The following is a 22,162-nucleotide window of genomic DNA, read 5'->3' as shown; positions in this document are numbered from 1 at the left end:
AAAATAAATATAAATCCTAAAATAGCTACAATATAATTATTAGTTATATTGTAGCTATATTAGGGTTTGTTTTACAGGTAAGTATTTAGTTTTAAATAGGAATAATTTATTTAATAAGAGTTAATTTATTTCGTTAGATAAAAATTATATTTAACTTAGGGGGGTGTTAGTGTTAGGGTTAGACTTAGCTTTAGGGGTTAATACATTTATTAGAGTAGCGGCGAGGTCCGTTCGGCAGATTAGGGGTTAATAAGTGTAGGTAAGGTAGCGGCGACGTTGGGGGGGGCAGATTAAGGGTTAATAAATATAATATAGGTGTCGGCGATGTTGTAGGCAGCAGATTAGGGGTACATAGGGATAATGTAGGTTGCGGCGGTGCCCGGAGTGGCAGATTAGGGGTTAATAATAATATGCAGGGGTCAGCGATAGCGGGGTTGGCAGATTAGGGGTTAATAAGTATAAGGTTAGGGGTGTTTAGACTCGGGGTACATGTTAGAGTGTTAGGTGCAGATTTAGGAAGTGTTTCCCCATAGGAAACAATGGGGCTGCGTTAGGAGCTTAAACTGCCCCATGGTTTCCTATGGTGAAATCGTGCACGAGCACGTTTTTGAAGCTGGCCGCGTCCGTAAGCAACGCTGGTATTTAGAGTTGAAGTGGCGGTAAATTATGCTCTACGCTCCCTTTTTGGAGCCTAACGCAGCCCTTCAGAGAACTCTAAATACCAGCGGTATTTAAAAGGTGCAGGGGGAAAAAAACACACGTAGCTAACGCACCCCTCTAAATCTAGCCGAATGTTTTCTGCTATATAAACTTTATTTTGAGCTATATATTTATTAACATTTTTAGAGTTGTCTGTCAAAATCTTAGAATGATTGTTTATTATAATGTTAGCCATATAGACTGACCTAGCTTGAATAATATGTTAGTTCTAAGCCTGCTATGAATAATTTGTAGAGGTTTGTAAACAGTTTTATTATGTTTGGACAATAACATCCGACACCTGAGCACTTGGCTATCACACACATATCACGCGTATTTATTGTGGACTTATATCTTTAGTATAAAATTGTGATTTATATGATGGCAATTATTTAGCTAATCATACGGTAGCGCTCATACACCATAGCAACACATACGCACATTGTATTTATCACACATGGTTACCACGTCACTTCTGGCCAATAACGGCGTTTCACTTGCTGCACATGGACACGTACAAGGGAAGGGGGTTAGTTAGTATTTAAGGCATTGTTGTATTACACATACTTGTCTGAGGAAGGGGATTACAACATCCCCAAAACATCACATTACATTTGGATCACAAATCCTTAGAGTTCTTTGTTGTTTTACGGATGTGTATATATTTTTAAGTATATATGTGTGTGTATATGTATATACAGTATCTCACAAAAGTGAGTACACCCCTCACATTTTTGTAAATATTTTATTATATCTTTTCATGTGACAACAGTGAAGAAATGACACTTTGCTACAATGTAACATAGTGAGTGTGCAGCCTGTATAACAGTGTAAATTTGCTGTCCCCTCAAAATAACTCAACATACAGCAATTAGTGTCTAAACCATTGGCAACAAAAGTGAGTACACCCCTAGGTGGAAATGTCCGAATTGGGCCCAATTAGCCATTTTCCCTCCCCGGTGTCATGTGACTTGTTAGTGTTACAAGGTCTCAGGTGTGAATGGGGAGCAGGTGTGTTAAATTTGGTGTTATCGCTCTCACACTCTCTCATACTGGTCACTGGAAGTTCAACATGGCACCTCATGGCAAAGAACTCTCTGAGCATCTGAAAAAAAGAATTGTTGCTCTACATAAAGATGGCCTAGGCTATAAGAAGATTACCAAGACCCTGAAACTGAGCTGCAGCATGGTGGGCAAGACCAAACAGCAGTTACACAGGACAGGTTCCACTCAGAACAGGCCTCGCCATGGTCGACCAAAGAAGTTGAGTGCACGTGCTCAGCATCATATCCAGAGGTTTTCTTTGGTAAATTGTTGTATGAGTGCTGCCAGCATTGCTGCAGAGGTTGAAGGGGTGGGGGGTCAGCCTGTCAGTGCTCAGACCATATGCCACACACTGCATCAAATTGGTCTGCATGGCTGTCATCCCAGAAGGAAGCCTCTTCTAAAGATGATGCACAAGAAAGCCCGCAAAACAGTTTGCTGAAGACAAACAGACTAAGGACATGGATTACTGGAACCATGTCCTGTGGTCCGATGAGACAAAGATAAACTTATTTGGTTCAGATGGTGTAAAGCATGTGTGGTGGCAACCAAGTGAGGAGTACAAAGATAAATGTGTCTTGCCTACAGTCAAGCATGGTGGTGGGAGTATCATGGGCTGGGCCTGCATGAGTGCTGCTGGCACTGGAGAGCTACAGTTCATTGAGGGAACCATGAATGCCAACATGTACTGTGACATACTGAAGCAGAGCATGATCCCCTCCCTTTGAAGACTGGGCCACAGGGCAGTATTCTAACATGATAACGACCCCAAACACACCTCCAAGATGAACACTGCTTTGCTAAAGAAGCTGATGGTAAATGTCTCCAGACCTAAACCCTATTAAGCATCTGTGGGGCATCCTCAAACAGAAAGTGGGGCAGCGCAAGGTCTCTAACATCCACCAGCTCCATGATGTCGTCATGGAGGAGTGGAAGAGGACTTCAGTGGCAACCTGTGAAGCTCTGGTGAACTCCATGCCCAAGAGGGTTAAGGCAGTGCTGGAAAATAATGGTGGCCACAGAAAATATTGACACTTTGGGCCCAATTTGGACATTTCCACTTAGGGGTGTACTCACTTTTGTTGCCAACGGTTTAGACATTAATGGCTGTGTGTTGAGTTATTTTGAGGGGACAGCACATTTACACTGTTACACAGGCTGTATACTTACTACTTTACATTGTAGAAAAGTGTCATTTCTTTAGTGTTATCACATGAAAAGGTATAATAAAATATTTACAAAAATATGAGGGGTTTACTCACTTTTGTGAGATACTATGTGTATGTATGTATGTATATATGTATATATATATATATATATATATATATATATATATATATATATATATATATACAGGGAGTGCAGAATTATTAGGCAAATGAGTATTTTGACCACATCATCCTTTTTATGCATGTTGCCTTACTCCAAGCTGTAGAGGCTCGAAAGCCTACTACCAATTAAGCATATTAGGTGATGTGCATCTCTGTAATGAGAAGGGGTGTGGTCTAATGACATCAACACCCTATATCAGGTGTGCATAATTATTAGGCAACTTCCTTTCCTTTGGCAAAATGGGTCAAAAGAAGGACTTGACAGGCTCAGAAAAGTCAAAAATAGTGATATATCTTGCAGAGGGATGCAGCACTCTTAAAATTGCAAAGCTTCTGAAGCGTGATCATCGAACAATCAAGTGTTTCATTCAAAATAGTCAACAGGGTCGCAAGAAGCGTGTGGAAAAACCAAGGCGCAAAATAACTGCCCATGAACTGAGAAAAGTCAAGCGTGCAGCTGCCAAGATGCCACTTGCCACCAGTTTAGCCATATTTCAGAGCTGCAACATCACTGGAGTGCCCAAAAGCACAAGGTGTGCAATACTCAGAGACATGGCCAAGGTAAGAAAGGCTGAAAGACGACCACCACTGAACAAGACACACAAGCTGAAACGTCAAGACTGGGCCAAGAAATATCTCAAGACTGATTTTTCTAAGGTTTTATGGACTGATGAAATGAGAGTGAGTCTTGATGGGCCAGATGGATGGGCCGTGGCTGGATTGGTAAAGGGCAGAGAGCTCCACTCCGACTCAGACGCCAGCAAGGTGGTGGTGGAGTACTGGTTTGGGCTGGTATCATCAAAGATGAGCTTATGGGGCCTTTTCGGGTTGAGGATGGAGTCAAGCTCAACTCCCAGTCCTACTGCCAGTTTCTGGAAGACACCTTCTTCAAGCAGTGGTACAGGAAGAAGTCTGCATCCTTCAAGAAAAACATAATTTTCATGCAGGACAATGCTCCATCACACGCGTCCAAGTACTCCACAGCGTGGCTGGCAAGAAAGGGTATAAAAGAAGAAAATCTAATGACATGGCCTCCTTGTTCACCTGATCTGAACCCCATTGAGAACCTGTGGTCCATCATCAAATGTGAGATTTACAAGGAGGGAAAACAGTACACCTCTCTGAACAGTGTCTGGGAGGCTGTGGTTGCTGCTGCACGCAATGTTGATGGTGAACAGATCAAAACACTGACAGAATCCATGGATGGCAGGCTTTTGAGTGTCCTTGCAAAGAAAGGTGGCTATATTGGTCACTGATTTGTTTTTGTTTTGTTTTTGAATGTCAGAAATGTATATTTGTGAATGTTGAGATGTTATATTGGTTTCACTGGTAAAAATAAATAATTGAAATGGGTATATATTTGTTTTTTGTTAAGTTGCCTAATAATTATGCACAGTAATAGTCACCTGCACACACAGATATCCCCCTAAAATAGCTATAACTAAAAACAAACTAAAAACTACTTCCAAAACTATTCAGCTTTGATATTAATGAGTTTTTTGGGTTCATTGAGAACATGGTTGTTGTTCAATAATAAAATTAATCCTCAAAAATACAACTTGCCTAATAATTCTGCACTCCCTGTATATGTATATATATATATATATATATATATATATATATATATATATATATATATATATATATATATATATATATATATATATATATATTTTTAGATGTGTCCATTAAAAGGTTTCTGATATCCCCTTCATGTGGGTCAGCTATTTTCAGAGTCAAATTTAAATCCATAAATATAGACATCCAAAAGAATAAGTACTCACTAGACTTGAAACTTCCTAAAATCATTTAATTAGTGAAAGCTGATTGAATACCAGTAAGTGCTTACTTTATGTGTGTTTTGTTTAAAAGATAGATAGATAGATATCGCTGTGTGGTGTGTGTGTGTGTGTGTATATATATATATATATATATATATATATATATATATATATATATATATATATATATATATATATATATATATATATATATATATATATATGTTTGTATGAATGTATGTGTATTTATATTTCAATTTGTAATTGATAAAATTGATCAAATAAATGTCTATAATAAATTGGCTGAACGCACCATATCCCGTATATTTTAGGGGATATAAAAGGCTGCTCAGATCTTTATACTACTAAAGGGTTTAATACTTTATATATACAGTATATTGCTCTTCTTTTTCTTTTCCTGAAACCATTTGAAAGTTAGAAAATATATATATTTTTTGTATCAGTGATTACAAAAATGACACTAACCCATATCTATAGCTTGTTCAATAAAAGGATTACATTCAAAAGAACTTTTCCCTTTCATCTTCTAAGCAGGTTCTTCAGACTGACACCTTTACTACTTATCCTGCTAAAACATTTTTGAAGTGGGTGAATAAAAATGAACACACTTTTTTTTATTTTATTTTTTTAAAAAGGTAAAACAAATTGGGAAGAATGACAACAGAGGGCTCTAGGTAACAATGGATATTTTATATAAAACATGGATATTTTTTTGTTTTCACTTATGAAATATCACAATTTTATTATTTGTTTCATGGTGTTTTATAGATGTTTTGATTTTTTTTCTACCAATACATTTTTTTTTATATTATTAAATGTGTATCCTTTGCAATTGTTGATCAACAACAGCATGCTCAAATTATTATTTTTTTATTCTTACAGTTTGTATCTGGTCCTCAGTTGCTTCCAGCTAAATTCTTTATGGGTTTCAACTATGGAGGGATATTTCAAAACTTTAAGGAAAATAAAACGGTCTATTTGATTGTTGTAATAAAAATAAAGTGCTAAGGAGTGTGTTATACTTAATAGAAATTATTGCAATATATATTATTCATAATTTTAATTGGATTTTACCTCCCCCCCACACTTTATTTGTGCAGTCTTCTTTACTTTATAACACAGCCCTTCAAGGGATCTGTGGTCTCTACAGGAAGTCAAAGGAGTAGCTTTTTTATGAAGTTGCTAGACCCCTGCTCAATCTGCAGTTAGTCTATTTCCTCTGCTCAGTGCAGGACTTCTGCAGAAAAATCATGTGACAGTAGAACTTTAATGTCAATATGCACTAAACACAGTTGCTACACTGAGAATTTGTTGTTTATAACACAACTTGATATTTTATGTTTACTTTTTAAAAAAAAAAAAAAATAGTAGATGAGTGCGGTTTTATATGTTATGTAGGTTTGTTTTAATCTCTACACTGTCATATACAACATTTAATCACATTATCAGGAACATATTGGCATATGTGGCTGTAAAAATACTTAGTGTCACACTAAGGACTAGATTATAAGTGGCGCACTAGCTTTTTTATGTTCTGAACTTCAGTTAAATTAATGGACCAGTAACTACAGTAGATTTGCGTAATCAACAAATGATGATAAAAAGACAATGCTATAGAGCATAGTCTCTCAACTTCAAAGGAGTAGTAGATTTTTGTTTCTGACAAATGTCAAAGTTATGTCTATTTGCACTTCCCCTGTACCATGTGACAGCTATCACCCAATCACAAATGCATATACGTATATTCTGTGAATTCTTGCACATGCTCAGTAGGAGCTGGTGACACAAAAAGTGTAAATATAAGAAAGGCAGTGCACATTTGTAAATGGAAGTAAAAGGGAAGGTTGTTTAAAATGGCATGCTCTATCTAAATTGTGAATCTTTTAAAGGGACACTTGAGTGTCCCTTTAAATGCTTTATTTAGTACTGACAGAAAAAGGTTTAAACAGTGTTCCTACTGGCAAACATAGGGTTTAGTTAAATTGGTTTGTAACTTGCACACAAAAATAAAATGCTATTGCTGCCACCATTCATAGGGAGTAAACGCACTTCCCTGTGGGTAACTAGCATTCAAGGGAGCTTGAAATAAATTATATGTGTGTTTTACTAGCAATCATGGGGTACCACCATCACTTTGTTACTGGCAACTGAGGATAAATTAACTGCCAAATGTGAAAAATATATTTGTATATATAAAAAAAACAGTGCTTAGGGCGGGATTTAAGGAAACATTTTGAGGAGGATCCAAAACATGACCCCACCTACCACTATTCCCTGGTCACCTGATGGGTATCCAGTATTCTTATAGGGATATCTGGAAACCCTAGGCACACATGTTTAAATTACTACTGTATGTGTTATTGGCCCCTAGAATATAAACATTTGCATGAAAGTGAATTGCACAGGTTTTTCTTAATGCATAAGTAATCCTGCTATGAGGATAATTTTTTAAAGAGATTTTGTAGCAAAAAAATAAGCACCCCTGGTTTACTCTCTCTCTCTCTCTCTCTCTCTCTCTCTCTCTCTCTCTCTCTCTCTCTCTCTCTCTCTCTCTCTCTCTCTCTCTCTCTCTCTCTCTCTCTCTCTCTCTCTCTCTCTCTCTCTCTCTCTCTCTCTCTCTCTCTCTCTCTCTCTCTCTCTCTCTCTCTCTCTCTCTCTCTCTCTCTCTCTCTCTCTCTCTCTCTCTCTCTCTCTCTCTCTCTCTCTCTCTCTCTCTCTCTCTCTCTCTCTCTCTCTCTCTCTCTCTCTCTCTCTCTCTCTCTCTCTCTCTCTCTCTCTCTCTCTCTCTCTTTCTCTCTCTTTCTCTCTCTTTCTCTCTCTTTCTCTCTCTCTCTCTCTCTTCTCTCTCTCTCTCTCTCTCTCTCTCTCTCTCTCTCTCTCTCTCTCTCTCTCTCTCTCTCTCTCTCTCTCTCTCTCTCTCTCTCTCTCTCTCTCTCTGTATATATATGTATATATATATATATATATATATATATATATATATATATACCTCTGATGAAGCGCATGCGTGAAACGTGTCAGGTGTCCATTTTGTACACTCACCCGTATTCTGGCAACTATGCTGAATAAATTCCACCTTTGACCAAGTTTTTGTCTCCGGATCAGCCTCCTTCCAATTTTCCATTTGGGGATCAACATTTATTATATATATATATATATATATATATATATATATATATATATATATATATATATATATATATATATATATATATATATATATATATATATATATATATATATATACCATTGTCTGCCTCCTAAATTTTAAACAGATTTGCCAATCCCTGGTCTGTCAGATTATTTCCCCCTCCTTCCAAATGTAACTGTTACCTGAACCTATCAGCAGTACAGAGCATGACAGCTGTATCTGGAATAGTTAGTGTATTTTCTGCTAAAACTTCTCATATTGCTGTTACATATACCATTTACTGTATTTTTTAAGCTTCTTTAATATTATTCAAAATGCCTCCTCATACTCTTTTGGAGGGCATCACTTATTTTAAAGATGTAATCTATCATCTCTCCTAACTCCATATAGGCCCCATGTATTAAAAGGTGAGTGGACAATTTCTCAACTTGAGAAGCTGTCCGCATGCCTTTGCAGCATACGGGCAGCGAATCTGTTTATACGCTGGCCTGTATGAAGCATTACACACTCCCCTGAGTGTGTAATGCCCGTTCCTTCACTCACACGACCAATCATGTGAGAGAAGGGACTTTCAATCACCAAGAGTGAGCAATTTTTTTACACTGCTTCGTACATGGAGCCCCGTGTGTTCTTCTTTTTGAATCGGTCAAAAGAGTTGTTCGGAAAAAATTTAAATGTTATTCAGAATTTCTTTATATTATGTTTCAGATAGTAACTATTTGGTTTAGTTCCTGTTTAATTCTAAAATGTACGTTCCTTACATCTTGCCCTCTGGATTTATATCACAAAGCACAAAACTTTGATATTTGACGTCTGTAATGTTAAGGCTTGTGTGTTGTGCTGTGCATGCTATTGTGTACTATTTGTTCTTTGTAAGTATTTGTTGAGCTACGCTTCCGTGCTTCATTATAGTAGGACTAGAATGATAAGTTGCAATGCATTGTGAGTACTGTGACCTAGTTTCCATTAAAGTGGTAAAGTTTGAAAACTGGTTGTAACTTAAAAAATCTCCATAGACTTTGATGGAGATAAATGCTTTTATCACCAGTTTCCAAACTTTACCACCTCATTGGTAACTCATGTGGTGTAAATAATGACAGTACAAGGCATTAGTGTACAGAAGCCATGATCTTAGCAAAGGCTCAACAGGAACAGGAAAAATGCAAAACAGGAAACAAGTGCAATAGAAATAAATCATAGAGTTTCATATAAGCTAAACATAACACCCATAACATCTCCCTCTTTTAGTGTTAATAAATCAACATTGTGAAATTTGGATGAGTCCTTGTAATAACACATTCTAGAGGTTGAGTCTCTTGGGCGGTAGTGAATATCTGCCACTATGGGTGAAGACTCTGAGGTTACTGGGCTCTTCTCAATACTTGCTGGCATGCTCTGTGCTTGACTGCCATGAGGTATACCATGAGGAATACCTGCTTGCTCAGGACTGTCATTAATATTAGTCTGTGGCATCACCTCTGTATATTCCTTACTGCCAATGGGTGAGTGTGCCCTTATAATATCAGATGAGTCTAGAATGTCAACTGGATATTGAGAATCGAGCTGCTCAGCCACTCGCAGATCCAAACGATTGTGGCGATAGAGGGTTCCTTCAATGTCCACAAGATAGGAGCGTGGTGCAATTTTTTGCAGACAGGTACCCATTCTCCAACGACTTGTTCAATCTCCAGGCAGTGGTTTCATATGGATTCATTACCCAATATTAAATTCAGGCAAATCTCTGGCAGATGTGTCATATCGTGCCTTCAACACTTGCCTCTTAAGTCATAACTTTTCTGGTATACCATGTATCACAGAGGGTTCTAGTAGCTTTTGGCAACTGGTAAGGAGGTCTTTAATCTCCTTGACATCAGTCTCTGTGCCGGACTACTATCCATGCCCTCGGTTGGAGTGTTTCTCTAATGTAAGATGGCCTTCCACGGATCTTTACCATCACTTTGTGCTTTCTTGCATACATTTTTAACAATCTTAACAGCAGATTCAGCTTTGCCGTTAGCCTGTGGATTATGTGGTGAAGAAGTCACATGCTCAAATTCCCATTCAGTGGCAAATTTCCTGAACTGTAAGCTTGCGAACTGAGGGCCGTTATCAGAGATCACTTTATCTGGTTGTCCATGTCGTGCAAACTGAGCCTTGCACCTCTTAACTGTAGTTTCAGTGGATAAGTCAGAAAGAAGTTCAATTTCTCAGAAGTCTGAGTATTGATCGACTAATATCAGATACTCTTTTCCTGCGTAGTTGAATAAGTCTATACTGAAGATCTGCCAAGGACGTGCAGGTATCTCATGTGACATCATGGTTTCTTTTTGTTGCAAATGTGCATATTCATTGCAAGTGGGACAATTGCTGACAAAGTCTTTGATTTCACCTTGAATGTTGGGCCAGTAAAGAGTATCATGAGCTTGTCTGTAGCATTCCTCAGCCCCAATGTGACTTGAGTGTATGCATAATAACATCTCTGCTCTTAGGCCTAGATTTAGAGTTTGGCGGTAGCCGTGAAAACCAGCGTTAGAGGCTCCTAACGCTGGTTTTAGGCTACCGCCGGTATTTGGAGTCAGTCAGGAAAGGGTCTAACGCTCACTTTTCAGCCGCGACTTTTCCATACCGCAGATCCCCTTACGTCAATTGCGTATCCTATCTTTTCAATGGGATCTTTCTAACTCCGGTATTTAGAGTCTTGTCTGAAGTGAGCGTTAGAAATCTAACGACAAAACTCCAGCCGCAGAAAAAAGTCAGTAGTTAAGAGCTTTCTGGGCTAACGCCGGTTTATAAAGCTCTTAACTACTGTGCTCTAAAGTACACTAACACCCATAAACTACCTATGTACCCCTAAACCGAGGTCCCCCCACATCGCCGCCACTCGGTTACATTTTTTTAACCCCTAATCTGCCGACCGCCACCTATGTTATCCTTATGTACCCCTAATCTGCTGCCCCTAACACCGCCGACCCCTGTATTATATTTATTAACCCCTAACCTACCCCCCACAACGTCGCCGCCAGCTACCTACAATAATTAACCCCTAATCTGCCGACTGCCACCTACGTTATCCTTATGTACCCCTAATCTGCTGCCCCTAACACCGCCGACCCCTATATTATATTTATTAACCCCAAATCTGCCCCCCACAACGTCGCCTCCGCCTGCCTACACTTATTAACCCCTAATCTGCCGAGCGGACCGCACCGCTATTATAATAAAGTTATTAACCCCTAATCCGCCTCACTAACCCTATAATAAATAGTATTAACCCCTAATCTGCCCTCCCTAACATCGCCGACACCTAACTTCAAACATTAACCCCTAATCTGCCGACTGGAGCTCACCGCTATTCTAATAAATGTATTAACCCCTAAAGCTAAGTCTAACCCTAACACTAACACCCCCCTAAGTTAAATATAATTTAAATCTAACGAAATAAATTAACTCTTATTAAATAAATTATTCCTATTTAAAGCTAAATACTTACCTGTAAAATAAATCCTAATATAGCTACAATATAAATTATATTTATATTATAGCTATTTTAGGATTTATATTTATTTTACAGGTAACTTTGTATTTATTTTAACCAGGTACAATAGCTAAAATAGTTAAAATAATTACAAAATTACCTGTAAAATAAATCCTAACCTAAGTTACAATTAAACCCAACACTACACTATCAATAAATTAATTAAATAAAATACCTACAATTACCTACAATTAAACCTAACACTACACTATCAATAAATTAATTAAATACAATATCTACAAATAAATACAATGAAATAAACTAACTAAAGTACAAAAAATAAAAAAGAACTAAGTTACAAAAAATAAGAAAAATATTTACAAACATCAGAAACATATTACAACAATTTTAAACTAATTACACCTACTCTAAGCCCCCTAATAAAATAACAAAGACCCCCAAAATAAAAAAATGCCCTACCCTATTCTAAATTACTAAAGTTCAAAGCTCTTTTACCTTACCAGCCTTGAACAGGGCCCTTTGCGGGGCATGCCCCAAAGAATTCAGCTCTTTTGCCTGTAAAAAAAACACATACAATACCCCCCCCAACATTACAACCCACCACCCACATACCCCTAATCTAACCCAAACCCCCCTTAAATAAACCTACCACTAAGCCCCTGAAGATCTTCCTACCTTATCTTCACCATACCAGGTTCACCGATTGATCCAGAAGAGCTCCTCCGATGTCCTGATCCAAGCCCAAGCGGGGGGGCTGAAGATGTCCATGATCCGGCTGAAGTCATCATCCAAGCGGGAGCTGAAGAGGTCCATGATCCGGCTGAAGTCATCATCCAAGCGGGAGCTGAAGAGATCCATGATCCAGCTGAAGTCTTCTATCAACGGCATCTTCAATCTTCTTTCTTCCGGATCCATCTTGCAGACCTCCGACGCGGAACGTCCTGCTGGCCCGACGGACTACCGACGAATGAAGGCTCCTTTAAGGGACGTCATCCAAGATGGCGTCCCTCGAATTCTGATTGGCTGATAGGATTCTATCAGCCAATCGGAATTAAGGTAGGAAAATTCTGATTGGCTGATGGAATCAGCCAATCAGAATCAAGTTCAATCCGATTGGCCGATCTGATCAGCCAATCAGATTGAGCTCGCATTCTATTGGCTGATCGGAACAGCCAATAGAATGCAAGCTCAATCTGATTGGCTGATCGGATCAGCCAATCGGATTGAACTTGATTCTGATTGGCTGATGCCAGCAGGATGTTCCGTGTCGGAGGTCTGCAAGATGGATCCGGAAGAAAGAAGATTGAAGATGCCGTTGATAGAAGACTTCAGCCGGATCATGGACCTCTTCAGCTCCCGCTTGGATGATGACTTCAGCCGGATCATGGACATCTTCAGCCCCCCGCTTGGGCTTGGATCAGGACATCGGAGGAGCTCTTCTGGATCGATCGGTGAACCTGGTATGGTGAAGATAAGGTAGGAAGATCTTCAGGGGCTTAGTGTTAGGTTTATTTAAGGGGGGTTTGGGTTAGATTAGGGGAATGTGGGTGGTGGGTTGTAATGTTGGGGGGGGGTATTGTATGTGGTTTTTTTACAGGCAAAAGAGCTGAATTCTTTGGGGCATGCCCCGCAAAGGGCCCTGTTCAGGGCTGGTAAGGTAAAAGAGCTTTGAACTTTAGTAATTTAGAATAGGGTAGGGCATTTTTTTATTTTGGGGGTCTTTGTTATTTTATTAGGGGGCGTAGAGTAGGTGTAATTAGTTTAAAATTGTTGTAATATTTTTCTGATGTTTGTAAATATTTTTTTATTTTTTGTAACTTAGTTCTTTTTTTATTTTTTGTACTTTAGTTAGTTTATTTCATTGTATTTATTTGTAGATATTGTATTTAATTAATTTATTGATAGTGTAGTGTTAGGTTTAATTGTAGGTAATTGTAGGTATTTTATTTAATTAATTTATTGATAGTGTAGTGTTAGGTTTAATTGTAACTTAGGTTAGGATTTATTTTACAGGTAATTTTGTAATTATTTTAACTATTTTAGCTATTGTACCTGGTTAAAATAAATACAAAGTTACCTGTAAAATAAATATAATCCTAAAATAGCTATAATATAAATATAATTTATATTGTAGCTATATTAGGATTTATTTTACAGGTAAGTATTTAGCTTTAAATAGGAATAATTTATTTAATAAGAGTTAATTAATTTCGTTAGATTTAAATTATATTTAACTTAGGGGGGTGTTAGTGTTAGGGTTAGACTTAGCTTTAGGGGTTAATACATTTATTAGAATAGTGGTGAGCTCCAGTCGGCAGATTAGGGGTTAATGTTTGAAGTTAGGTGTCGGTGATGTTAGGGAGGGCAGATTAGGGGTTAATACTATTTATTATAGGGTTAGTGAGGCGGATTAGGGGTTAATAACTTTATTATAATAGCGGTGCGGTCCGCTCGGCAGATTAGGGGTTAATAAGTGTAGGCAGGCGGAGGCGACGTTGTGGGGGGCAGATTAGGGGTTAATAAATATAATATAGGGGTCGGCGGTGTTAGGGGCAGCAGATTAGGGGTACATAGGGATAATGTAAGTAGCGGCGGTTTACGGAGCGGCAGATTAGGGGTTAAAAATAATATGCAGGGGTCAGCGATAGTGGGGGCGGCAGAATAGGGGTTAATAAGTGTAAGGTTAGGGGTGTTTAGACTCGGGGTACATGTTAGGGTGTTAGGTGCAGACGTAGGAAGTGTTTCCCCATAGACAACAATGGGGCTGCGTTAGGAGCTGAACGCGGCTTTTTTGCAGGTGTTAGGGTTTTTTTCAGCTCAAGCAGCCCCATTGTTTTCTATGGGGGAATCGTGCACGAGCACATTTTTGAGGCTGGCCGCGTCCGTAAGACACTCTGGTATCGAGAGCTGCAGTGGTGTTAAATATGCCTGTACGCTCCCTTTTTGGAGCCTAACGCAGCCATTCTGTGAACTCTCAATACCAGAGGTATTTAAAAGGTGCGGCCAGAAAAAAGCCAGCGTTAGCTACGCGGGTCGTTACCGACAAAACTCTAAATCTAGCCGTAAGTGACTTTGGTATTATGACTCTTGGACCTTTGTATAAGATACAATTTTGTACGCTGATCTCATCTCTAAAGGGCCAATATTCCTTCACAATTGCAGGTGCTGCATCCTTTTCATCTGGCCACCCACTCAGAATAATTGACTTCAGTGCTTGTAAAGTTGCATCTCTGTCTGTGTGCTGTATGAGCTGATGTAGCCGCTGATCCATGACATTTAGATAGTCCGCTTGATTGACTTTAGAAAAACAGTTTGCGATCAGTTTAAACTCTGATTGTGTCCCGGCCATAAAGATAATGATGAAAATGCTTAAACATTCCTTTTCAATTTGAGCATAATTCTGCTCGACTGATGAAAGAGCTCTGGACGCATATGCAATTGCCTGCCTTTCTTGTAATAGACAACATCCTAGGCCATTTTTGCTTGAGTCACTTTGTATTGTGACAGGCTTTGTGACATCATAATATTTCAACACCGGGGCAGCTGTGACCAAGCGTTTTATCTCCTCCACTGCCTGGTCATGCTTGGGAAGACAGTGCCAAACTGCATCTTTGTCCAAAAGTCTTCTCAATGGCTGACACACCTCAGGCAAGTGTGGCATGAATTTTGCTAGCTATGTGACAAAGCCAATAAAACGCTGTACCGCTTTGGCATCACCAGACTGTGGCATGTTTACAATGGCTCTAATCTTATCTGGGTCAGCTTTTAAGCCTTGTGAGGACAGGATATGTCCATGGAAATTAACTTCTTGCACCTTGAACTGCAATTTCTTTACGCTGAGTCTCAGCATCACCTGCCTGCAACGATCCAGTAGCGCTGTTAACTTCTCATCATGGTCATGCTCAGCTTCTTCATCTCTATTACCACAGCCAACTATAAGAATGTCATCGGCTATTGGCTCAATTCCGTGGAGCCCACATAATAGTTCATGCTGCTTTCGCTGATACACCTACGGTGCTACAGAGAATCCAAATGGCACTTTCCAGAAGTCCAGAAGGTGGTCATGTAGCTACTCTTTTCATCTAGTTTGCACTGTAAAAAGGCATCTCTTGCATCAACAAGTGTAAAAAAAACGAGCTTTGGGTAGTTTGTGCAAAATCTCGCCAAGTGTTGGCATTAAGTAGTGTGACTGTTTCAGGGCCATGTTCAGAAACTTGGGATCAATGCAAATTCTGATCTTCTCAGGCTTCCTAATAACTACCATGTTGCTTATCCAATCCATAGGCTCTGATACTGAAGTAAGATGTCCTTCAGCTTCATACTTATCCAGTTGTGCTTTGACCTGCGGCTTAATGGCTACTGGCACATTGCGTGGGGCACATTGTACTGGTGGAATGCTAAGATCAAGTTCAAAATGTACCTCTCTTGGAACAGATACTACTGGGCCATCAAACAAACACATCGCTATAAACACTTAGGATTTTCTGTTTTGTCAGTGGCCTAGTCAGGGATTTTGCAGGCTGATTATCAACATTGTGTAGCTCAGCAGGAATGGTGAACTGCATCAGACCCAGGCGCTCACATGTTGAACCAGACAATAGCGGTTTCTGATTGGCCTCAACAATCTCAAATTCAAGTTTGTGAACACGTTCACGTATGCTGCATTCTGTTTGGAAAAGTCCCAATGAATCCATTAATACCCCTGAATATAACTTCAATTTAGTGCTACTTGGCTGAAGAGGTACCCTAGGTGCAAGTTTCATCTTGTCTTTTTAACTCATGACATCACACGTTGCATCCGAGTCCAGCTGACAGGGCTGGTATATATATTTAGTCTGAGATTTACAAACCATTTTTGGTCCTTAGATTTTACTAGATATGTGCATGATCGAAAAATTCAGTTCGGATCGATTCAGAGTTTTTCTAATTTCGTTTTGGATCGATTCGAATTCGGAAAACTTCGAATTAATTTGTTTCGGATTCGTTTCGGATTAATTCGGATTCAAAAAAATTCGGCTGGATTCAGTTTGATTTGGTTCAGAAATTCGGAATTTCGGTATGTGTGCTGTGTATTAGACTAGTATTATGTACTGTATATTAGGTGTAACCCATAGCAGAGTGATATAACCTAATATACTGTACAATACTAGTGTAATCCATGGCCATCCGAATTTACCAAATAAATCCAAATTAATTCGGCAGTATTTTAATTCGGAAATTCTGATCGATCCGAATCTCCAAATTTGCAGAATTTTCCGGATTTCTGAATCGATCCGAAACTAATTGCACATGTTTAGATTTTACAGCACCAATGCATTCTTTTGAGTAAACCAACTCAGTTCATTGTAAATGTGCATCCTCAGAGTCTGATGTTTGCTCAATTGTGTGCAGCTTTTTTGCTTCCATTATACTTGACAGACATACTCCAGAAAAATGATTTAGTCTAACACATGCTCTACAGATTTTCCCATAAGCAGGGCACTGTTCTTTCTCTTGTACATGCACACTGCCACAGTACTTGCAGGATGCAGGCTTGCTCATAGGTGAGTTGCGTAGGTGATTTTTGTGCTGAAACTTGTGATGGTGGTTCTTCAAGCTAAGCCGTTTCTTGGAGGCTGCATTGATACTGTCAGTCTGTTTGTCCTGCTCCATAGCTCTCATATGTTTGTCAGTAAGTTCTGCAGTGCGACATATCTCAATTGCTGCTTGTAGGTTTAAATCATGTTCCCTCAATAGGCGGCGGCATGTGCTTTCACTATTAATACCTAGAACTATTTTGTCATGAATAAGTTCATCCCTCAGAGATCCATACTCACAGCTTGCAGCTTTTTCTCTTTTTCTCAAAGTTGTCTATTGCTTCACCTTCTTCTTGCTTGCAGCTGCCAAATATATATCTTTCATATATGACATTTTTAGAAGGTCTGAAAAAAACTTCTAATGGCTTTCATGCCCCTCTTTTGCTCCTCTGTGAGGTTCAAATTATGCTTGTAAATATGGTGGCATTCACTGCCCATCACCCTACTCAGTGTGGCTGCTTGCACTGCTGCAGGCTTTTCATTTAACCCTGTGGCTAGGGAGTCATCCTCAAACTCAGCTCTGAAGTTGTCCCAGTTACTGCTGCAATCCCCACTCACCCTCATTGTCTCAGGCAGTGGAATGCTGTTAGCAGCTGCCATGGTACATGGTGCTGGCTTTCTTGCTTTCAGTGCTCAGCTTTCAGGACAGGACTGCAATTGCTATAGGAGACACAATCAGCTCTAAAGTCTCTCACTGCAAGACTGGCAAGTTCTTAGCATCAGATTTGTAGAAACAGCACAGATTCAGATACTTCTGACACCATATTTCATGTGGTGTAAATAATGACAGTACAAGGCATTAGTGTACAGAAGTCATGATCTTAGGATAAGCAAAGTCTGTTACCAGCAACTCCAGCATGCATAGCCCCAGACCGGAAATCCGGAAGTCCTGAAAGCGTCACCTACACAAACTCAAACTCTTGGAGTGCCGTAGATAAAATGCGGCTGAACCACTGCACGTCAAGATGAATAAGGTAAGAAAAAGTAGCAGGCACTACAAGCAGGTGAAAAATAGTCCATAGTTTATTTGCAATAAAAAAACAAAAAAGTCGTAGAAAAATGCAAAAAAATAAGGTCACAATCAACAGGTGCAACATAGAGACCATGGAGGAGGACAGTAACAGGTGTCTGACGTGTTTTGTGCCCCCTACAGGCGCTTACTCATAGACATGATTACCTACACATTATTGTGCTATTTATACCCTAAACCAGGAAACATTAACCTATGCTTAACCAGAGTGAATTAGCAGTGATAGACTTACATAACAATATCTATATAATGTAAAACAGCACAAAAAATGTGAACATAAATAAATAAACTAGCTGACCATAAAAATGAAATTAATAAATCAATTAGTCTTAATATTGACATTGCCAACATGAAAGAAACAATAGTAAAAGAGCTGGAAAAGGTAAATAGAGGCCTAAAGAAATTATAATTCTATAGACAAGGCAAATCATCTACCAGCTATAACAGAATACTCAGAATAGACAGATGGCTGAGGACAAGGAGTAATTAAATCCAGATAGAAAATTTAAGGGGAAATACCTAATCTATTAAAACTTTGTATACAATAAATTAGTTAACAGTCAATGATAAAAGAATGACCTGTCAACTTAATGATACAAAAAATATTAGATTAGACAGAGACACTAGTAGCATAAATAATTATAGCTTCTATCTACCTAAAGCATATGGAACTTGAGGGAATGGGAAAAAAGCTACTTAGCTGGCCTTCAAATTGCAATTAACCATCAATAAGAAAGTTAATGTCACGTTCCCTATTCATGCCCAACGGTCTGCGTGTTTTTAATTTCAGCATCCAAAATATTTCCTTTCTCTACAGAATTTTATATCTGTTGCCTCTTCTAGGGTGCACTACCGCTATATCTATTACCTGAATGGTTACGTCAGCTATGTTGGTAAAATGTTCACTATTAAAGTGATTTGCAACCGCAGATTCTTTCACGTAATATTTAACATCACGGGTATGCTCCCCAAAACGTTTTCTGACCTCTAGAGGTTTGACCCACATTGAGTTTTACAGCGGTTACAGGTAAGTAAATAAATGACAATTACACTACCACAGTTTGCATAATGGTTGATGTTATAAGTATGTTTAGTACTACTACTGATGAATTTGTTACCAGAACCAATGTGAGCACAGATATGGCAATTTCTGCTCAAACATTTAAAATTGCCCTTTTTATTAAGCCATGTATTACCTGATGTCCTATCCCTAACGATAGCACTAGGGGAAAGACTTGTTGCTAACGTCTTTGGTTTCTTAGACACAAATTTACATGTTTGTATTAATGGGTTCAAAATTTCATCACCTTTGAGTACATGTAAATAAATGCTTCTTAAGAATTCTCACTATTTCTGGATATTGTCTAGAATATTCAGTACTAAATACTATGGCATTCCTAAAGTCATTATTAGTATCTCTAGTACTTATTGAAGTAGAGTGAGTACTCTTATGGTTTTTAACTTCATTACAACATCTTTCCAATTTATTTTCCTCATATCCTCTAGCAATCAGTCTCTTTTTGAGTTCTATGGACTGTTCTTCATAGATATTTTCAGACTTAATGTTTATTTTTAATCTAATAAATTGTCCTTTTGGAATAGCTTTAACCCTTTGAGTGCTAATGACGGCTCAGAGCTGTCACTAGCACTCTCCAATCTTGAGGGAGATCTAGGGCCTCCCACCCGCTCCTACCCCGATGATCGTGCCTGTAGAGTGACAGGCATTGTCGGGGCTTCTCGTTTTGCGTGGTGAAGTCATGCGCAATAACGTGATGGCGTCAACACGCAACTTTATTTATACTTAACAATGTTAAGTATAGGAGCAGGGGGCATGCTGCTTAGAAGCCTGTATCTCAGACCCCCAAGACCCACCATTGGAAAGGTAATCGCCTAACCTTTCCAACAGTTTAAGTCTTAGGGTTCTGAAAAAAAAAAAAAGTTAAAAAAAATTTGTTCAAAAAATAAAAAATTTAAAAAACCTTTAAAAAAACTTAGCACCCAGGTGGGAAAGTGCTTAGCACTCAAAGGGTTAATGAGATGATAAGGGTGCTGGGACCTAGTATGCAAGATTGTGTTGCCAGCTGTGGGCTTACGATATGTTTTTGACACAATTTGGTTATTTACTATGCAAAGGGAACAAATCTAGATAACTGACTTCTGAACAGTTATATATTACTGTAAACCTCAGAGTCATAAAATTATTATCCAAGTATTTCAGAAAATCAGCAAATACTTCATCATTTATGGGTTGCTTCATGATGACCAACAGGTCATCAATGTACCTGACAAAAAGGAATATTTCCTCCAGCCATGGATTTAGTGTGCTCTATATGTAGGTCAATTCCCACCAAGAAACGTACAAATTTGCAAAGGCTGGGGCAAATTTTGCCCCCATAGCAGTACCGCAGATTTGACGGTAGAAACTGCCATCAAACATAAAGAAATTATGGAAGAGAAGAAATCTGATGTATTTCTGTATCTCATGTTCCAGACATAGTTCTCTATCTAAATCCAAATGTTGGGGTATGGAAGTATACAAAGATGTGACATCCACCACAAGCCAAGTATATTCCTGTTTCCAAGACAACGTTTCTAGCGTTAATAGTAAGTGAGAGCTGTCTTTAAGGTAGGACAATTGTTTAATGGCTAAGGGTTGTAAAATACTATCTAACCATGCCCCCAAAGGTTCAAACAGAGACCCCACACGAGAGACAATAGGTCTGCGCGGGGGGTGATGTAAATACTTATGAACCTTGGGGACATGGTAAAAGATGGGGACTAGAGGGTTTTGAGGTAAAAGGGTATCAGTGTCTGAATCTTTAAAGACCCCCAAGCAGACACCCTCCATTAGTAGATTTCTGAGCTTTGATTTGTACCTTATTGTTGGACTGGATGTAAGTTTCTGATATACATTATTGTCAGACAGCTGCCTATTTGCTTCTAAAAAATAGTAATCTTTGTCCATAATTACAATGCTGCCCCATTTATCTGAGTTTCTAATGACTATGTGTTCATTGTCCTGCAAGGATTTTAACCGCAAGACGTTCTTTAAAGCTTAGATTATGGGGGGCAGCAGCAGTACCTAGATCACTTTCCAATTTTAGGATGTCATCTTGGACCATTCTTTGATAGGCATTAATATGGGGTCCCCTAAAATGTACCGGATAAAAATCTGATCCACATTTCTTTGGTTTTGTTAGTTCACAAGCAGAAGTTTCCTTTCTCTCACTACTATACAGTTCTGCGAGATTAACCACAGTACAGGCCTCACTGAAAGATGTGGTTCAGTGGAAAGCAGCTGAGTATCATCCATAGATTGATAAGGTCTGTCTGTGGGATCTTTGTCAGAGCCACTGGTGAGAGAAAAGAAGCGTTTTTTAAAGACAATTTTCTTATAGATTTATTGATGTCAAGCAAGGTATTAAAACTGGAAAAATTGGAAGTAGGGGCAAACCCTAATCCCTTAGACAGAACTCTATATTCATCAGGCGTAAGCATATGTTTAGATAAATTAAATACACTTTGTCCCTCATCAGAGTCCTTGTGAGAACAGTTCAGCTGTGGAATAGGACCATGAGGATTTACTGTCCTTTCTTTTTTTGTGCCTTTTTTTTTTTGTTTGTCTGTTTTGCTCTTCCTTTTATTCCTCCATTTTCTTCTCCTCCTTTTGTTGACAAGAGCATATGCCATGTCTTCGGTCTCACTACAAGGGGGGCTTCCTCTGGTCTGTCCCCCAATGTGCCCTGTATTGGCAAAATAAAAAACTGTTTTGTTTTTTTTATGTTCTGTTTAACTCTTTTTTTTTTTTATTTAAATGCACTGTGACACTTTTTTTCATAATAAATATTCCTTTATTAAGTTTTTTGCCTTTGTCTAATATTTGAACCACATTACTGAAGAGATTGGTAATAACAGTACTGTATTTCTGAATTGATTTTTGGCAAATTATGTTTTGGGGATTTTTTAATAATAGTCTGTTTTTTTCTTAGGATTTCCCAAATACTTTAAAGTGGTAGCTGCAGAGATAGTTTAG

At 38.6% G+C, this 22,162-nt stretch overlaps 1 protein-coding gene across 3 annotated transcripts in view; it reads left to right on the top strand.

Moving 5' to 3' along the window:
* Positions 1-22,162, top strand: part of SPON1 (spondin 1) — a 747,780-nt gene that overhangs the window by 213,436 nt on the left and 512,182 nt on the right. The window lies entirely within an intron of this gene.

Source organism: Bombina bombina, chromosome 7 (assembly GCF_027579735.1).
Source record: "Bombina bombina isolate aBomBom1 chromosome 7, aBomBom1.pri, whole genome shotgun sequence".
Taxonomy (NCBI): Eukaryota; Metazoa; Chordata; class Amphibia; order Anura; family Bombinatoridae; genus Bombina; species Bombina bombina.
Note: the sequence above shows the minus strand (reverse complement) of the source record. Positions and strands in the feature narration are given on the sequence as shown.